The 18,088-nt window shown below is 40.2% G+C and overlaps 1 pseudogene; it reads right to left on the bottom strand.

Moving 5' to 3' along the window:
* The window catches only part of LOC135539569 (E3 ubiquitin-protein ligase Itchy-like), a 56,224-nt pseudogene that overhangs the window by 13,909 nt on the left and 24,227 nt on the right, over positions 1-18,088 (bottom strand).

The following is an 18,088-nucleotide window of genomic DNA, read 5'->3' on the forward strand; positions in this document are numbered from 1 at the left end:
GGGCCTTGGTCAGGGAGGTAATCAAGAACCTGATGGTCACTGACAGAGCTCCAGAGTTCCTTCTGCAGAACTACACCAATCAGGCCTTTATGGTAGAGTGGCCAAACGGAAACCACTCCTCAGTGAAAGGCACATGACAGCCCGATTGGAGTTTGCCAAAAGGCACCTAAATACTCTCAGACCATGAGAAACAAGACTCTTTGGTCTGATGAAACCAAGATTTAACTCTTTGTCCTGAATGCCAAGCGTCACCATCTGGAGAAAACCTGGCACGATCCCTAAGGTGAAGCATGGTGGTGTGGGGATGTTTTTCAGTGGCAGGGAATAGGAGACTAGTCAGGATCGAGGCAAAGATGAAGGGAATAAAGTACAGAAAGATCCTTGACAAAAAACATGCCCCAGAGTTCTCAGGACCTCAGACTGGGACGAAGGTTCACATTCCAACAGGCCAACAACCCTAAGCACACAGCCAAGACAACAGAGGAGTAGCTTCGGGACAAGTCTCTGAATGTCCTTGATTGGCCCAGCCAGCGCCCGGACTTGAACCATTGAGACCTGAAAATAGCTGTGCAGCGACGCTCTCCATCCAACCTGACAGAGCTTGAGATATTCAGAGAAGAATGGGAGAAACTGGCCAAATAAAGGTGTGCCAAGCTTGTAGAGTCATACCCAAGAAGCCTCGAGGCTGTAATTGCTGCCAAAGGTGCTTCAACAAAGTACTGAGTAAAGGGTCTGAATAGTTTATGTATAGTTTTTTATTTTTAATAAATTAACATTATGGGGGTATTGTGTGTAGATTGATGAGGAAAAAACAACAACAATTTAATCAATTTTAGAATAAGGCTGTAACCTAACAAAATGTGTAAAAAGTCAAGGGGTCTGAATACTTTCCGAAGGAACTCTACATCAGTGGCGCCGAGCTCCATCCCATCCAGGACCTCTATATCAGGCCGTGTGAAAAAGGCCGGAAAATTGTTAAAGGCCCAAGCCATAGTGTTCTCTCTGCTTCCGTTTGGCAAGTGGTACCGGAGCATCAAGTTTGACACCAACAGACTCCTGAACAGCTTCTATCCCCAAGCCATGAGACTGCTAAATAGCCAACAAAAGGGCTACATGGACTTTCTGCATTGACGTTTATGTTTTTGCACTGTCTCTATACGCACACACACACACTATGCACATTTTACACACTCACACGCTCTTCATTTACTCACGCACACACATTCATACAGACTCTACACCCACAAACAATCATCAAATACACTGCTGCTACTCTGATTATCATATATCCTGATGCCTAGTCACCTTACCACCCTACATATCTAACCCTACCATGCCAGTATCCCTGCACATTGTATATGGTATTGGCACTGACCCTGTATATAGCTTACTTACTTTGTGCTATTATTTATATTTCCTGTGTTTTTGTTCAAGTTGGCTTTTTCTTATTTAAAAAAAAAAGTATAGTGCTACTGCATTGTTGGGAAAGAGCAAGCATGTGTACTAGTGCACGTGACAAACTTGAAACTAGGATTCAGGGTGTGTAGGGTACATACCTGACACCAGAACCTGAAGTACTGCACTTTCGCTTTGAAGTCCCTGACGTAGGTGATCTGGGGCCCGTTCTCACTGTGGAAAGTAAATATGAAATGCATGAGCTTGTTGATGTGGTTCTCACTGGAGTACAACATTTTACATCTTTGAATTGAGTGACACAATTGAACCTTCGCTAAGCCCCTCCCCAGAATTTGGGGCAACAAAATCGCAGCGCTACGGTGGATAGCAAACGTTGCTAACCAAGCTCGAGTCATGACAATTCAGACAAACTCACGTTTCAAAAGCATGGAAGCCAATGAGGACAATGGCAAAAACAGTTTTCATTAAAAACATTTTTTTTAATGGCTAAATGAATGAACAGTTCACCAGGGAAAGAAAGGGAAAGGTGCAAGTGACTAGTTATCCCAACTAAATGCATTCAACCAGAACGTGTCTTCCACACTCAGAGAGGTGTGGGGGACGGTCTTAATCGACTTCCGCGTCAACTGCACCCGGGTAGCAGTTGTTGTTGGGGGTTAACTGCCTTGCTCAAGGGCAGAATGGCAGATTTTTCAAACTTGCCGGCTCAGGAATTCAAACCAGCGACCTTTCAGTTCCTGGCCCATCGCCCTTAACCGCTAGGCTACCAGTCGCCCCAGGGGTAATTGCGACTGTTATACCTTAAAATGCATTGTTTGCTAACTGGTTACCTAGCGCTCCTTGAGTCTAGGGCTGGGCGATATGGCCAACATATCATATGGTATTTTTCACAGTATTTTATGTTTTTGATTAATAAAAGTTCTAAATTTGCTTTATGAGTAGTGCATGGCCCTAGGGTAGCAACACATATATTCTCAATGGGTCTTTCTCCATTCTGTTTTATACTGTTCAATTCAACTTCAACCTAAAATAATTTCCTACGTTTCCATCAATTTCTGCATTCCCTGCACTCGTTTGAGATCATTTCCACTGCCACGATATGGGGAAAAAATACTAGGCCTTATTTTTAACCAAATGTTGCAATTGCGATTTAGATCAAAACACTTGGGTGAACTTTTTGAATCATGGAAATAGAATGTTTATTATAATTCAATAGTTAGAATATAAATAATAGTGGGCACTTTCAATAGTGTTGTTTGACATGACAACGAATTAAAATGCCATGGACGAGTTATTGTGACAGGTTAGGAACCTAAGTGATGTTCCGTGTTTCCTAGGGGACGCTATAATCTTTGGCTACATTACATCTTTATTCATATAGCCCATATATATTCATGCTTTGCCTATTCCTCTTTGATTTAGCAGATACTGTTGCACAAAGAACAAGCTGATTTAAGCCTCCACCAGTACTGGTATCAAGCTGTATTAGCTAGCTCCGTTCGCTCTGACTCTGCCAGCTAACTAGCGATTAGCATTAGTGGCTAACACGATTTAAATTAACTTGCTAAGAAAATACAAATTAGCTGTTTGCAGATGTAAGAAACACAAAGTAATATTGTAATTATAGAACGCTTGTGGATTTATATTAAGATCAAAGTGTAAACATCGTTGTCATCAACATTTGCTGCATGTACCATGCAGACTGAACGAACGTGTCTCGTGGTCAAGCGACAACAAATGCGTTCCTTGAGTGACAGGGGGTGGGACTAGGTCTGTGTGGAAAGCGGCACGGAGGGAGAGAGAGAGAGCGGAGGGACGACTCAAGTAGCGGAGTAAACTATAAACATGTACATTACACACGGCGTATCACATTTAATTAACAAACCAAACATTCAAATACCGTTATAGAAGGTAAAGTAAAAACCCAAACCGGTCCGTGGATAAATACTGGTATATAGTAAAATATGGTATACCGCCCTGCCCTACTTGAGTCACCATTGAAACCTTTGCTAACACTGGCTAGCCAATTAATATAACATATTTTCTCCTAATGCATGTTAGCTAGCCATATTAGCTATTATGAATATAACTTTTACACTGCATTCAGAGGCATCCAGTGACTTGCCATAATACAAACGTCATTTTACCAGGTTCACGTGAAGCAATTGTAATGACTGTCCACCACAACATTCCCAGGAGTCTCCTGATCCACAAGGGGTAGTCTGTGTTTAATTTCATTGTGTATAAAAACAGTTTGAGATCATTGTGAGGGGTTTTCTCCAATGGTTTGAACTAGGATTTGGACTTCCTGGAAAATGGAGGTGGGCTTAGGGAATGGTCAATTAGGTGGGTGAGTGCACCTGTGAACTTTGACTAATGCGATTTGTGGATTCAAATTAAGTATTTGTGGGTGTGTTAGCACGTCAGTGAATGAGTAAGCGAGTCTAGAGATTAGAGAGCCGGCCAGAAATCAAAGGGTGAGTGAACACTTGAGAGTTTACTAGACTCACAGGGAGGATTTGCCCGTGCGAGGGTCTATGTAGGTGGTGGTTCTCCGGTTGTGGTCCACAAAGTAGGGGATGCCATCTACTGTGAACCTCATCTCCCAGCCTTCAGGTAGGGGCTTGTCATTCAGCAGCCTACAGGAGGGACAGACACACATACTTATTTACAGGGCATCGACAGTCATGCAAGAGTTTTGAGTAACAGTACAATACTTGTGTTGTTTGTTTAGAAGTTCAACTGACCCTTGTGTCCGTGGGTCCTCCCACTGAGTCATCCGCGTTGTGTGGTGAACAAAATAAACCCTGCCGTTGGTGTCTGTTCGCTTCTCTGCAGTAGACAAAAACAAACAGAAGAACGACACTTTAAAAAAAAAAGGCTGCCTTAGGGCTCTATTTTTATATGTACATATAATATTGCAGATAGATTGTAGCTTCCATTAATGGAAATGTCTGCATCATTTCCAATCCCCCAGAATGCTAGAAAAGTTTGGACACCTACACATTCAAGGGCTCTTCATTTTTTTATTACTATTTTATACATTGTAGAATAAGTGATGACATCACAACTATGAAATAACACATAGTGGGGCAAAAAAGTATTTAGTCAGCCACCAATTGTACAGGTTCTCCCACTTAAAAAGATGAGGCCTGTAATTTTCATCATAGGTACACTTCAACTATGACAGTGAAGACGTAGCAGTGAAGACGTTTTGTTCGTGTCTCGCGTACTTTCGTATTTTTTGTATATACAGTGGGTCAAAAAAGTATTTAGTCAGCCACCAATTGTGCAAGTTCTCCCACTTAAAAGATGACAGAGGCCTGTACTTTTCATCATAGGTACACTTCAACTATGACAGACAAAATGAGGGGGAAAAAAACAAGAATCACATTTTTTATGAATTTATTTGCAAATGATTCCATTCTAGGAATTCCATTCTAGGAATGGATCATCCATAAGTGTCATTGGAAATAGGACCTCGTTTACCATAGCACAGCTCAATCTTAAAAGAAATACTCTTTGTTGGCCGCAAATGTATTCTCCTTAACTGTACGAACTACCAGCCACTAACAATACATCAGGGGAATGATGAGGTCTTTAAAGTGCTGCCACTGGAGAAAATGAGCACTATATTTTGGAACAAGGAAAGAGATTACTTCACAATATTGGATCTCTTCCCCCTAAACTTGCAGATACCCTAAGAAGTGTCAATATACAAATACTATGGGTCTTTCGTTGATACAACTGGACCCTGGCCCATTTGACTCCGCTTTCTTGTATTGAAACATTTTCGTTAGGGGTATTTTGTATTCTATATACACTACAGCCACACACTTTGCAACAGTCAAATTAAGGAAGGCTTGTATAGAAAAAAAATTGTTAGCGGCAATGAAACATCGTAAGAGAGCAGAGAACTCAAAGTGAACGTACAATTGTTAGTGTGTTTTTGTTCGCTCTAATTGTTTTGTTGTTTGTTATGCTATGTTTTATGTTACCTGGTTATGTTTTTTGGAAATCAAATATATGTACAATTTGTTTATGATGTTGACCTGAAACTTGGAAATATTATTTAATTTTTAAACTTTGGAACAGGCTTTCATTGACCAGTGAGTAGTCAAGCCCTTGTCAGACCAACAACGGTATAATTCACAGAAAGCCTGCCTCTTTACACTAACGGCAGGTGTACGCCCATAATTCCCGCTGTCAAAATAGAACAAATATTTCTGACACACCCACAAAGCAACAGCGAGTCCACTATTGTTAAAATAGATTCCTCAAGGCATCTACAAACTAGGTTCGGCTTGTTCCTAGCATAACTCGGTTAGGTGAAGCGAACGTCTGTCTCGCATACTCCATCAAGATCTTTGGTCAAAAAACAGGAACAAATCTGCAATATTGAAGTTGTTTGTCCCACTTGAGACTAGGCCTGGGCGGTATACCGTATTTTATGATATACTGGTATTGATGCAGGGAACGGTTTGGGTTTTTATTTGAATGTTTGGTTTGTTAAATGTGATACGCCATGTGTAATGTCAATTTTTATAGTTTACTTCGCTACTTGAGTCATCTCTCTCCCCTCTTTCTCGCAGTGCCACTTTCCACACAGACTTAGCCATGCCCCCTGTCACTCCAGGAGCGCATTTGATGTTCCTCAACCATGAGACACTTGCGTTCAGTCTAAATGGTCAATGCAGCACATGTAACAATGTTGATGACAACCATACTGTTTTCACTTTCCTTCTTAATATAAATACACTAGCGTTCTATAATGACACTATTAGTTTGTGTTTCTTACATCAGCATGTTGTTTGTGCAACAGCATCTTCTAAATCAAACAGGAATATGCAAAGCAAGAATATGTTAGCTACATGAAGTAGCTCAGAGAAGACATGCAATGTAGCCAAAGCTTATAGGGTCCCCTAGGAAACACTTATCAGTGTTTAGTTCCTACCCTGTCACAAAAACTCCTCCCTGGCATTTTAATTCGTTGTCATCTCAAACACTGTATACAAAGTGCCCACGATTATAATCGAACTATAGAATTAGAATAGTCATTCTATTTCCATGATTCCAACAGTTTTGCTCTAATTAGCAAATCAAATTGCTATTGCAACATTTGGTTAAAAATAAGCCCTAGATTATTTGCCCATACCGTGCAGCCCTACGTGGCAGTGTGGAAATGATCTCGAGCAGTGGTGTAAAGTACTTAAGTAAAAATACTTTCAATTACTACTCAAGTCATTTGTTTTGGTATCTGTACTTTACAATTTGTATTTTTGACAACTTTTACTTCAATACATTCTTAAAGAAAATACTGTACGTTTTACTCCATACATTTTCCCTGACACCTAAAAGTACTCGTTACATTTTGAATGCTTAGCAGGAGAGGTAAATGGTCAAATTCACATACTTGTCAAGAGAACATCCCTGGTCATCTACTGCCTCTGATCTAGAGGACTCACTAGACACAAATGCTTTGTTTGTAAATGTCTGAGTGTTGGAGTGTGCCCCTGGCTATCCTAAAATAAAAATACAAACAAGAAAATGGTGCCATCTGGTATGCTTAATATAAGGAATTTGAAATGATTTATACTTTTACTTTTGATACTTATTAAGTACATTTTATCAATTACATTTACTTTTGATACTTAAGTGTATTTAAAAGTAAATACTTTTAGCCTTTTATTCAAGCAGTATTTTACTGGGTGACTCACTTTTACTTGAGTAATTTTCTATTAACATATGTTTACTTTTACTCAAGTATGACAATTGGGTACTTTTTTCACCACTGCAATTGAGTGCAGGAAACGCAGAAATGATAAAAGTGCTGAAATTTGTTTTGGTTGAAGTTGAATTGAACAGTATAAAACAAATCAGAATGGACAAAGACTCATTGATATCACTTATAATGTATGTGTTACCACCCTAGGATCACTCACTACTCATAAAGCAAATGTAGTACTTTTATTATTCAAAAAATATAAATATTGTCATATACCGTCATACCGTCCATTTTTTCTTTAAAACTACCGTGATACAATATTTTGGCCATATCACCCAGCCCTATTTGAGACACTGTATCAATAACATACCGAGTAAAACTTCCTAAAAATAGCCAGAAACAATTAAGATAAATGAAGAAATTTATCAATTGAAGTTTTTGCTGAGGCGGTCTTCATTCTCACAATATTAGATCTAACTAAGATGTTTGGGTAAATATTTCTCAAGCTAAAAAAAAAAAAAAAAATTGTCTCCTCTCGTTGAATGACAACAAACATTTAATTGAAGAATCCTTACTGTTGACCACTCACAGACAAAGGGGCGTAGACGTTGACTACCGAACTTCGGCTTACCTCAAGAAAAAAATGTGCACTCGAACAGCCGGATAAAACACTGCCGAACACCAACACTAAAATACTTTACAATATTTCTGCAAACTGTGCCAACTGGTAAGCATAGAGTAAGCTTTAGAATCCCTCATTGTACCACATATAGATTTCCATTGCAGTTATATGCTTAGAAAGTTAATTGAATCCTAATCTGTCAAAATAAACCCAACTGGAGACACGTCAATTTTGGGGGTAAAGCGAAAGTGTGAGCAGTTGCTAACGAACTGGAAGTAATTGAAGCTAGTTAGCTAACTAACCTGGCTAACGGTGTGGCAAAAACAATGTATAGTTAGTTAGCTATAACACTGCCCTGTGCTAGCAAACATGACGCTGCCTCCAAAACTGGCAAGGCATTTCTAGGCAATGTTTACCTTTTGATGTTTTGTCTGCACTTTCCAAGCATAGTGACATAAGTTACAGTTGAAACGCATTGTCGTGGAATGTGCCACTTACCCCAGCCGTGTGGCAGCGGCCCAAGTGGGTCAAACTCTTTGTTTGCTGCAGCTATTTGCTGATCCTGGAGCTATAATGGAGAAACAAGGAGGTGAAAGAGTTTACAGTACATGTGTTGAATAATGCTTCTTTACAATAGTAGAAGGGAGGGAACTTGAGTGGGGGTTGACAACTCACACCCTGTCGTATATGTAAGTATAAGAGGACTTGATTTTCCCTTCCAGTATTGGCGAAAGGAATGTCCTTTGTTAACTTCTTCGATATAGGGGGCGCTCTTTTAATTTTTGGATAAAAAAACGTTCCCGTTTTAAACAAGATATTTTGTCACAAAAAGATGCTCGACTATGCATATAATTGATAGCTTTGGAAAGAAAACACTGACGTTTCCAAAACTGCAAAGACAGTCTGTGAGTGCCACAGAACTAATGCTACAGGCGAAACCAAGATGAAATTTCATACAGGAAATGCCCCAGATTTTGAATGCGCTGTGTTCCAATGTCTCCTTATATGGCTGTGAATGTGCCAGGAATGAGCCTACACTTTCTGTCGTTTCCCCAAGGTGTCTGCAGCATTGTGACGTATTTGTAGGCATATCATTGGAAGATTGACCATAAGAGACTACATTTACCAGGTGTCCGCTTGGTGTCCGCTTGCGCAATCTCCAGCTGAGTCCACTTTTCCATTTGGTTCAGAGGAGAAAGGCAACTGCCACGAATGATTTATCATCGAATAGATATGTGAAAAACACCTTGAGGATTGATTCTAAACAACGTTTGCCATGTTTCTGTCGATATTATGGAGTAAATTTGGAAAAAAGTTTGGCGTTGTAATGACTGAATTTTCGGGGGGTTTTCTTAGCCAAACGTGGTGAACAAAACGGAGCAATTTCTCCTACACAAATAATCTTTTTGGAAAAACTGAACATTTGCTATCTAACTGAGAGTATCCTCATTGAAAACATCCAAAGTTCTTCAAATGTAAATGATTTTATTTGAATGCTTTTCTTATTTTTGTGAAAATGTTGCCTGCTGAATGCTAGGCTTAATGCTATGCTAGCTATCAATACTCTTACACAAATGCTTGTGTAGCTTTGGTTGAAAAGCATATTTTGAAAATCTGAGATGACAGTGTTGTTAACAAAAGGCTAAGCTTGTGAGCCAATATATTTATTTTATTTAATTTGCGATTTTCATGAATAGTTAACGTTGCGTTATGCTAATGAGTTTGAGGCTATGATTACGCTCCCAGACACGGGATTGCGCGACGCTAGAGGTTAACAGACACCCGCCGAAACTCTAACACGTTAAAAGTGAATACTGGATCAATATTTCTAACACAAGAACGTGGGGAATTGTCAGATGATCTACAGAAAACAAATGTCATATAGGCTGTTATTTTGTGATGTCATAAAAATGATGAGGATATACTGTAACTTGAAAAGTATACGCACTATATGCACAAAGTTTTCATTCAATACATTGGGCATATGAACAATTATGAAAGTGTTTTTGTTAAGAGAGGGCTGACTGGCCTAAAAATCCATGCTGTAGCTTTGTTCAAGACAACATGACAAGTCTTGGAGCCATGGGCAACTAAGGAGGACATTGTGACCACTTGTGGACAATCAGAGCCTTACAAGCACGCCGAATTAATATCCATCGAACTACCTTTCCAGGGTGGCCCGGTTCTGAGAGCTACACGGCGGCATCCCACAAAAATACATTCATGAATTCGTACTCCAAGTGGGCAGCGGTTCATGCGCAAAGTATATGACTACTGTGAGAGTAGTTTCTAAATGTACCAAAGTATTATGTGTCTGTCCCTCTCTCCATCTCTGTTGTAACAAGCTGTCGTATTATGTCAGTCTACTAGGGACCTGTTTGCTTCGTATTAAGTTTCAAGTCAATAATCTATACCGTGTATGTGTTTTTCCTTTCATTATTTAGTTAGATAATAAATAAATAATTAAACCAATTTGTGTAGTGCTGAATCATAAGTAAGGCTGGGGATTTTGCAGATGCAAGGAGGATACAACGTTCAGAATGATGATATGATGAGGTGATGACTAATAAATTGACTGTTATCAATGTAATAGATCTATAACTTCTAGAGTTTAATTCAGGAGGCGGTAACTCTTTAAACAACGTTTTCCATGATGCCCAAAATTGTAAATTGTTTTACACAAATTTAAAACCGGGTAACAATTAAACATAGTTAGTTAGAGACAACAGTCCTGAGATTAATCAAGGTCATGTCACGACAGTGGCCCAATCCCAAATCCACCTCAAGACCATATACACTTGTTGAGATCTGAGATGATTTGACAGGTGTAAGCAATTTGGTAATAGTTTCAACTTGCCACTTTGATAAGCTAGGAGGTTCTAAGGCTAAGTTTCACCATATTGCCTCCACCTGCCAAATAATCTCAGATCTCCACAATTTAGGATTGTGCCAGTGCAGGGAAGTGAACAAGTGCACACTTTGGGAGGAAGAATAGAGTATTGCAAGGTAGCCTGTGTCATACCCCAAAAATGAACCTCTGGTTGAACTGCTGCATGGCCCCCTGCAGCTGGCTGCGCTGGTGCTGCCACTCCTCATAGTTGCGCACAGACTCCTGCGTGGGGCGCTGCCACGTGGTGGTCCGGGTGATGTGGTCCACGAAGTACACCCTGCCCATTGGATCCACACGTCGCTCCCACCTACACGGTACAGGAGGGGAGAGGCGAGTGAATTTTGAATGCCGGCAAAATAATGAAGGCCCTGTTTGAATAGTTCAGAAATAAGGATCCATTTCCAGTCCACCTTTATAGAAGTAATCACAGATCTGAAACGGTTGGATTGGTGTAAGTAATAGGGTGGTAACCTTGCTTACATCTATCCATTAACTTATACACCAAGTATAGAAAACATTAAGAACACCTTCCTAATATTGAGTTGCACCGCCACTTTTGGCATTAGATCAGCCTCAATTTGTTGGTGAATGGAATCTACAAAGTGTTGAAAGCATTCCACAGGGATGCTGGCCCACGTTGACCCCGGTTCCCACAGTTGTGTCAAGTTGGCTGGATGTCTTTTTGGAGGTGACCCATTCTTGACACACAGGAAACTGTTGAGCATGAAAACCCAGCAGTGTTGCAGTTCTTGACACCTACTATCATACCCCGTTAAAAGGCAATTAAATATTTTATCTTGCACATTCACACTCTGAATGGCACACATACAACACGTCTCAATTGTCTCGAGGCTTAAAAATCGTCACCTATCGTCACCCCTTCGTCCACACTGATTGAAGGGGATTTAACAAGTCACATCAATAATGGATCATAGATTTCACCTGGATTCACCTACCCAGTCTATATTGTGGAAAGGTCAGGTGTTCATAATGTTTTGTACACTCAGTGCACAGTGCCTTCGGAAAGTATTCAGACGCCATGACTTTTTCCACTTGTTACTTTACAGCCTTATTCTAAAATGCAAATAAATAAAAATCCTCAGCAATCTACACACAATACCCCATAATGAAAAACGTAAACAGGTTTTTAATTCTTTGAAAAATGAAAAACTGAAATAGTTTATTTACATAAGTACTCAGACCCTTTGCTATGAGACTCAAAATTGAGCTCAGGTGCATCCTGTTTCCATTGATCATCCTTGAGATGCTTCTACAACTTGGAGTCCCCCTGTGGTAAACTCAATTGATTGGACATGATTTGGCAAATAAACACCTGTCTATCTAAGGTCCCACAGTTGACTGCATGTCAGAGCAAAAACTAAGCAATGAGGTTGAAGGAATTATCCGTAGAGATCCGAGACAGGATTGTGTCGAGGCACAGATCTGGGAAAGGGTACCAAAACATTTCTGCAGCATTGAAGGTCACCAAAAGAACACAGTGGCCTCTATTATTCTTAAATGGAAGAAGTTTGGAACCACCAAGACTCTTCCTAGAGCTGGCCACCCAGCCAAACTGAGCAATCGGGGGAGAAGGGCCTTGGTCAGGGATGTGACCGAGAACCTGATGGTCACTCTGACTGAGCTCCAGAGTTCCTCTGTGGAGATGGAAAACCCGTCCAGGAGGACAACCATCTCTGCAGCACTCCACCAATGAGGTCTTAATGGTCGTGGCCAGACGGAAGCCACTCCTCAGTAAAAGGCACATGACAGCCACAATGGAGTTTGCCAAAAGGCACCTAAAGACACTCAGACCATGAGAAACAAGATTCTCTGGTCTGATGAAACCAAGATTTAACTATTTGGCCTGAATGCAGTGTCATGTTTGGAGGAAACCTGGCACCATCCCTACGGTGAAGCATGGTGACGGCAGCATCATGTTGAGGGAAAGATGAATGGAGCAAAGTACAGAGAGATCCTTGATGAAAACCTGCTCCAGAGCGCTCAGGACCTCAGACTAGGGCGAAGGTTTAACTTCCAACAGGACAATGACCCTAAGCACACAGCCAAGACAACGCAGGAGTGGATTCAGGACAAGTGTCTGAATGTCTTTGAGTGGCACAGTCAGAGCCCGGACTTGAACCCGATCAAACATCTCTGGTGAGACCTGAAAATAGCTGTGAAGAAACACCCTATCCAACCTGACAGAGCTTGAGGGGATTAGCAGAGAAGAATGGGAGAAACTCTCCAGATACAGGTGTGGAAAGCTTGTAGTCATACCCAAGAATACTCAAGGCTGTAATCACTGCCAAAGGTGCTTCAACAAAGTACTGAGTAAAGGGTCTGAGTACTTATGTAAATGTAATGTTTTTTATTTTTTTAATAAATTAGCCAACATTTCTAAAAACCTGTTTCTGCTCTGTTATTATGGGGTATTGTGTGTAGATTGATGACGGGAAAAAAAAAACGTAATACATTTTAGAATAAGGCTGTAACCGAACAGCATTTTTCAGGAAACTAGGCGTATGTCGGGGTCACTACTACACACGAGAGCCATTTGAAAGTAAAAAAATATTTACAAATTCAAAATGCATTTTTGTTCAGAAATACCTTCAGGAACATGTGAAATGTCATGTGCCGTAATAGACAAACGTGTATGCTATCTGTAAATACAAATTAAATTGTTCAAATTCGGAGCCTAGTTGGTTTAGTCGCAGAACAAGGAAGCAACCTTCCTTTTTCTGTGGGCTGGACATGCCGAGATGAGTTCAGATTGGTCTGCCATATAGCACACTTCCGTCTATTTGAGCTTGTTAGTGTGTGTAGGTAAACCTAACACAGCTTTTTTATTTAAATATATTGCTTAGTAGAACTGTATAAATCAAATCTTATTTGTCACATGCACTGAATACAACAGGTGTAGACCTTACTGTGAAATGCTTACTTTACAAGCCCTTAACCAACAACGTAGTTCGAGAGTTAATAAAATATTTAACACATTTACATAAAAATAAAAAGGTTATATACAGGGGGTTGCTCTCCATTTTCTGGAGGACAGAGTTTTGAAATCAGTAGAATTAGAGTATGATAGCTAAGGAGATGGAGAAAACATCTGTCTCCGGATTACATCTTCAAACTAAGGGCAACCATGGCATCCATGACGGGAGAAGCGTCCAACCATTCAGAAGCGGCGCTCTTTGTGGCCGGGGACTTGAATGCAGACACACTTAAATCAGTTTGACCAAATTTTTTATCAGCATGTCAACAAAAGGTAATAAAAAAATTAAAATTAAAATTAAACTCTAGATCACCTTTACTCCACACACAGAGATGCATACAAAGCTCTCCCCCGCCCTCCATTTGGCAAATCTGACTATAATTCTATCCTCCTAATTTCTGCTTACAAGCAAAAACTAAGGCAGGAAGTACCGGTGACTCGCTCAATACGGAAGTGGTCAGACAACACAAATACTACGCTACAGGACTGTTATGCTAGCACAGACTGGAATATGTTCCGGGTTTCATCCAATGGCATTGAGGAGTATACCACCTCAGTCACCGACTTCATCAATAAGTGCATCGACGATGTCCTCCCCACAGTGACCGTACGTAGATATTAGAGGTCGAACGATCAGGATTTTTCAACGCTGAAACCAATACCGATTATTGGAGGACCAAAAAAAGCCAATACCGATTAATTGGATGATTTTATATACATTTGTAATAATGACAATTACAACAATACTGAATGAACACAATTATTTTAAATTAATATAAAACAAATAAAATCAATTTAGTCTCAAATAAATAATGAAACATGTTCAATTTGGTTTAAATAATGCAAAAACACAGTGTTGGAGAATAAAGTAAACGTGCAATATGTAAACGTGCAATACCTCCCCCTCAATGTGAGCAAGACAAAGGAGCTGATCGTGGACTACAGGAAAAACAGGCCACCTTTAACATCAACAGCGCTGGAGTGGAGCGGGTCAAGAGTTTCAAGTTCCTTGGTGTCCACTTCAACGAACTATCATGACCCAAACACACCAAGACAGTCATGAAGATGGCTCAACAAAACCTTTTCCCCCACAGGAGACTTCTACAGCTGCACCATCGAGCGCATCATGACTGGTTGCATCACCGTCTGGTCTGGCAACTGCTCTGCATCTGACCGTAAGGCGCTACAGAGGGTAGTGCATACAGCCCAGTACATCACTGGGGCCAAGCTTCCTGCCATCCAGGATCTATATAATAGGCGGTGTCAGAGGAAAGCCCATAAAATGGTTAGAGACACCAGTCACCCAAGTCATAGACTGTTTTCTCTGCTACCGCACGGCAAGTAGTACCGGAGCACCAAGTCAAGGTTCAAAAGGCTCCTTAATAGCTTCTACAGTGGTTCCTCCTTTCAAAGTTGTGTCATACTGCAGCACACCCTGCATGGGGGCTGCCATTTTTTACATTAATGCAACTTAGTGCTAGTTTGAACACCAGAGGGCAACTTTGAGAAGCATTTGAAAGTCTCCCATATTGGCATAACTAGAAAATGTAAAACATTTTTTTGTAATAACATAGTAGATGGGATTAGAATTTAAGAAATTTGGCTTAATTAAGTTGATTAATATTATGGTGTTTCTATTCCGAAAAACTCTGGGTTTCCGTGAGGATGGAATGAAAAATATTCTGTGGTGGTTGGGAGTATGTTACAGCAATACAAATTTCACCTATGGTAGGCCTAAAGTATATCTAATCAATGACGCGACTCTCACCCAATAATAACATTTAGAGGATTGGAGGACTCTAAATTAATATCTAAGGGTCATTTTCTGTTAGGACCTGTGAAAATATCTAAGTGGCTTCCATATAATTCAAAGTTAATTAATAAATCTCTTAAAAAGTAACGATATTTGGAGATCTCGTTTTCATTTAAGCTGGAGTGAGTGAGAAAAAAAGCCATTCTTGAACATGGGGTGAGACATTCTCACTAATTTCTAAATCAATCCAGTTCGTTATTTAGAATTATTTATTTCTGGAGAAACCTAACTTGATTATTAATCAGACATCACTTGCTTATATTCAGTCAACACATACAGTTAAAGACAGAAGTTTACATACACCTTAGCCAAATACATTTAAACTCAGTTTTTCACAATTCCTGACATTTAATCCAAGCAATAATTCCCTGTTTTAGGTCAGTTAGGATCACCACTATATTTTAAGAATGTGAAATGTCAGAATAATAGTTGAGAAAATGATACATTTCAGCTTGCATTTCTTTCATCACATTCCCAGTGGGTCAGAAGTATACATACACTCAATTAGCATTTGGTAGCATTGCCTTTAAATTGCTTAACTTGGGTCAAACGTTTCGGGAAGCCTTCCACAAGCTTCCCACAATAAGTTGGGTGAATTTTGGCCAATTCCTCCTGACAGAACTGGTGTAACTAAGTCAGGTGTGTAGGCCTCCTTGCTTGCACACACTTTTTCAGTTATGCCCACAAATGTTCTATAGGATTGAGGTCAGGGCTTTGTGATGGCCACTCCAATACCTTGACTTTGTTGTCCTTAAGCCATTTTGCCACAACTTTGGAAGTATGCTTGGGGTCATTGTCCATTTGGAAGACCCATTTGCGACCAAGCTTTATCTTCCTGACTGTTGTCTTGAGATGTTGCTTCAGTATATCCACATAATTTTCCCTCCTGCAGCAAAGCACCCCCACAACATGATGTTGCCACCCCCATGCTTCACGGTTGGGATGTTGTTCTTCGGCTTGCAAGCATCCCTCTTTTGCCTCCAAACATAACAAAAGGTCATTATGGCCAAACAGCTCTATATTTGTTTCATCAGACCAGAAGACTTTTCTCCAAAAAGTACAATATTTGTCCACATGTGCAGTTGCAAACCGTAGTCTGGCTTTGTTATGGCGGTTTTGGAGCAGTGGCTTCTTCCTTGCTAAGCGGCCTTTCAGGTTATGCCGATGTAGGACTCGTTTTACTGTGGCTATAGATACTTTTGTACCGGTTTCCTTCACCCTATTACCTCCAGCATCTTCAGAACGCGCCTTCCTGAGCGGTATGACGGCTGCGTGGTCCCATTATACTTGTGTAGTATTGTTTGTACATGGTACAGGCGTTTGGAAATTGCTCCCAAGGATGAACCAGACTTGTGGAGGTCTACAATTTATTTCCTGTGGTCTTGGCTGATTCCTTTTGATTTTCCCATGATGGTAAGCAAAGAGGCACTGAGTTTGAAGGTAGGCCTTGAAATACATCCACAGGTACACCTCCAACTGACTCAAATTATGTCAATTAGCCTAAACCATGACATCAAAAAGCTGTTTAAAGGCACAGTCAACTTAGTGTATGTAAACTTCTGACCCACTGGAATTGTGATGCAGTGAATTATGAGTGAAATAATATGTCTGTAAACAATTGTTGGAAAAATTGTGTCATGCCCAAAGTAGATGTCCTAACCGACTTACCAAAACTGTAGTTTGTTAACAAGAAATGTGCGGAGTGATTGAAAAACGAGTTAATGACTCCAACCTAAGTGTATGTAAACTTCCGACTTCAACTGTACATCTTAAGAATATCATGGAATATAATTGAACATTTGCGTTTCTCCATGCTTGCCTCAGAGCAGCGTGAAACGATGCTGAAATAGATGTCCACAGTGGGAAGGCGATATATAACGATATTTTGCTAATAGCAATAATGGCGCAGTACAACGTGACCATGTGTTTGAAAGAGTATTTCCCAGTAAGCAACAATTTGTTTGCCTTCATTAGACAACTTTGTTCCAATATTTCTGGAATTCAGTGATATTTATTCCCATAGTAATTCGTTATGGACCCATAACTAAATCAACATCTGCATTTTGAAAGAGTGTTTTTTTCATTATTTTATTAACGAAAGCATGAATACGCTGATGAAGAAATGCAGTACTGTATCGTATACGTTTGGATAATAAAGCATTTAGAAGATATAAGCCACCTGCATTTGTTTATTAGGCTACTGTGCAGTCTGACAAGTAAATATAACCTACAACACATACTGTAGTAAACATGGGAAAGTGCCTAATTCCTTAAATAAGGGAGAGCAGGCCCTGTCCAGACTTTCTCGGGGACCTGAAGTACCTTCAATAATGGCTGTACTAGAGAATGCGGGTACGTGGGAGACCGGGGTTCTATTCCCCGACGGGGAGGAAGGAGTAGGCTGTCCATGTAAATAAGAACTCGCCGCCAATAATTACATACAGATGATTGCAGGATTCTAAATTAAAACCAAAACCCACCTTAAGGGTCTCAAACCTGCATTTGTAGCAACTTATTTTGCACTGCAAGAGCCCCCATCCACTCAGGAGATCCCATCAACAAAGTATCAAAATACAGAGAGGTGTTGGTAAAGGTATATTGACCTGCTAATGGCCCATAATGGGCTA

This window comes from Oncorhynchus masou, chromosome 5 (assembly GCF_036934945.1).
Source record: "Oncorhynchus masou masou isolate Uvic2021 chromosome 5, UVic_Omas_1.1, whole genome shotgun sequence".
Lineage (NCBI taxonomy): Eukaryota > Metazoa > Chordata > Actinopteri > Salmoniformes > Salmonidae > Oncorhynchus > Oncorhynchus masou.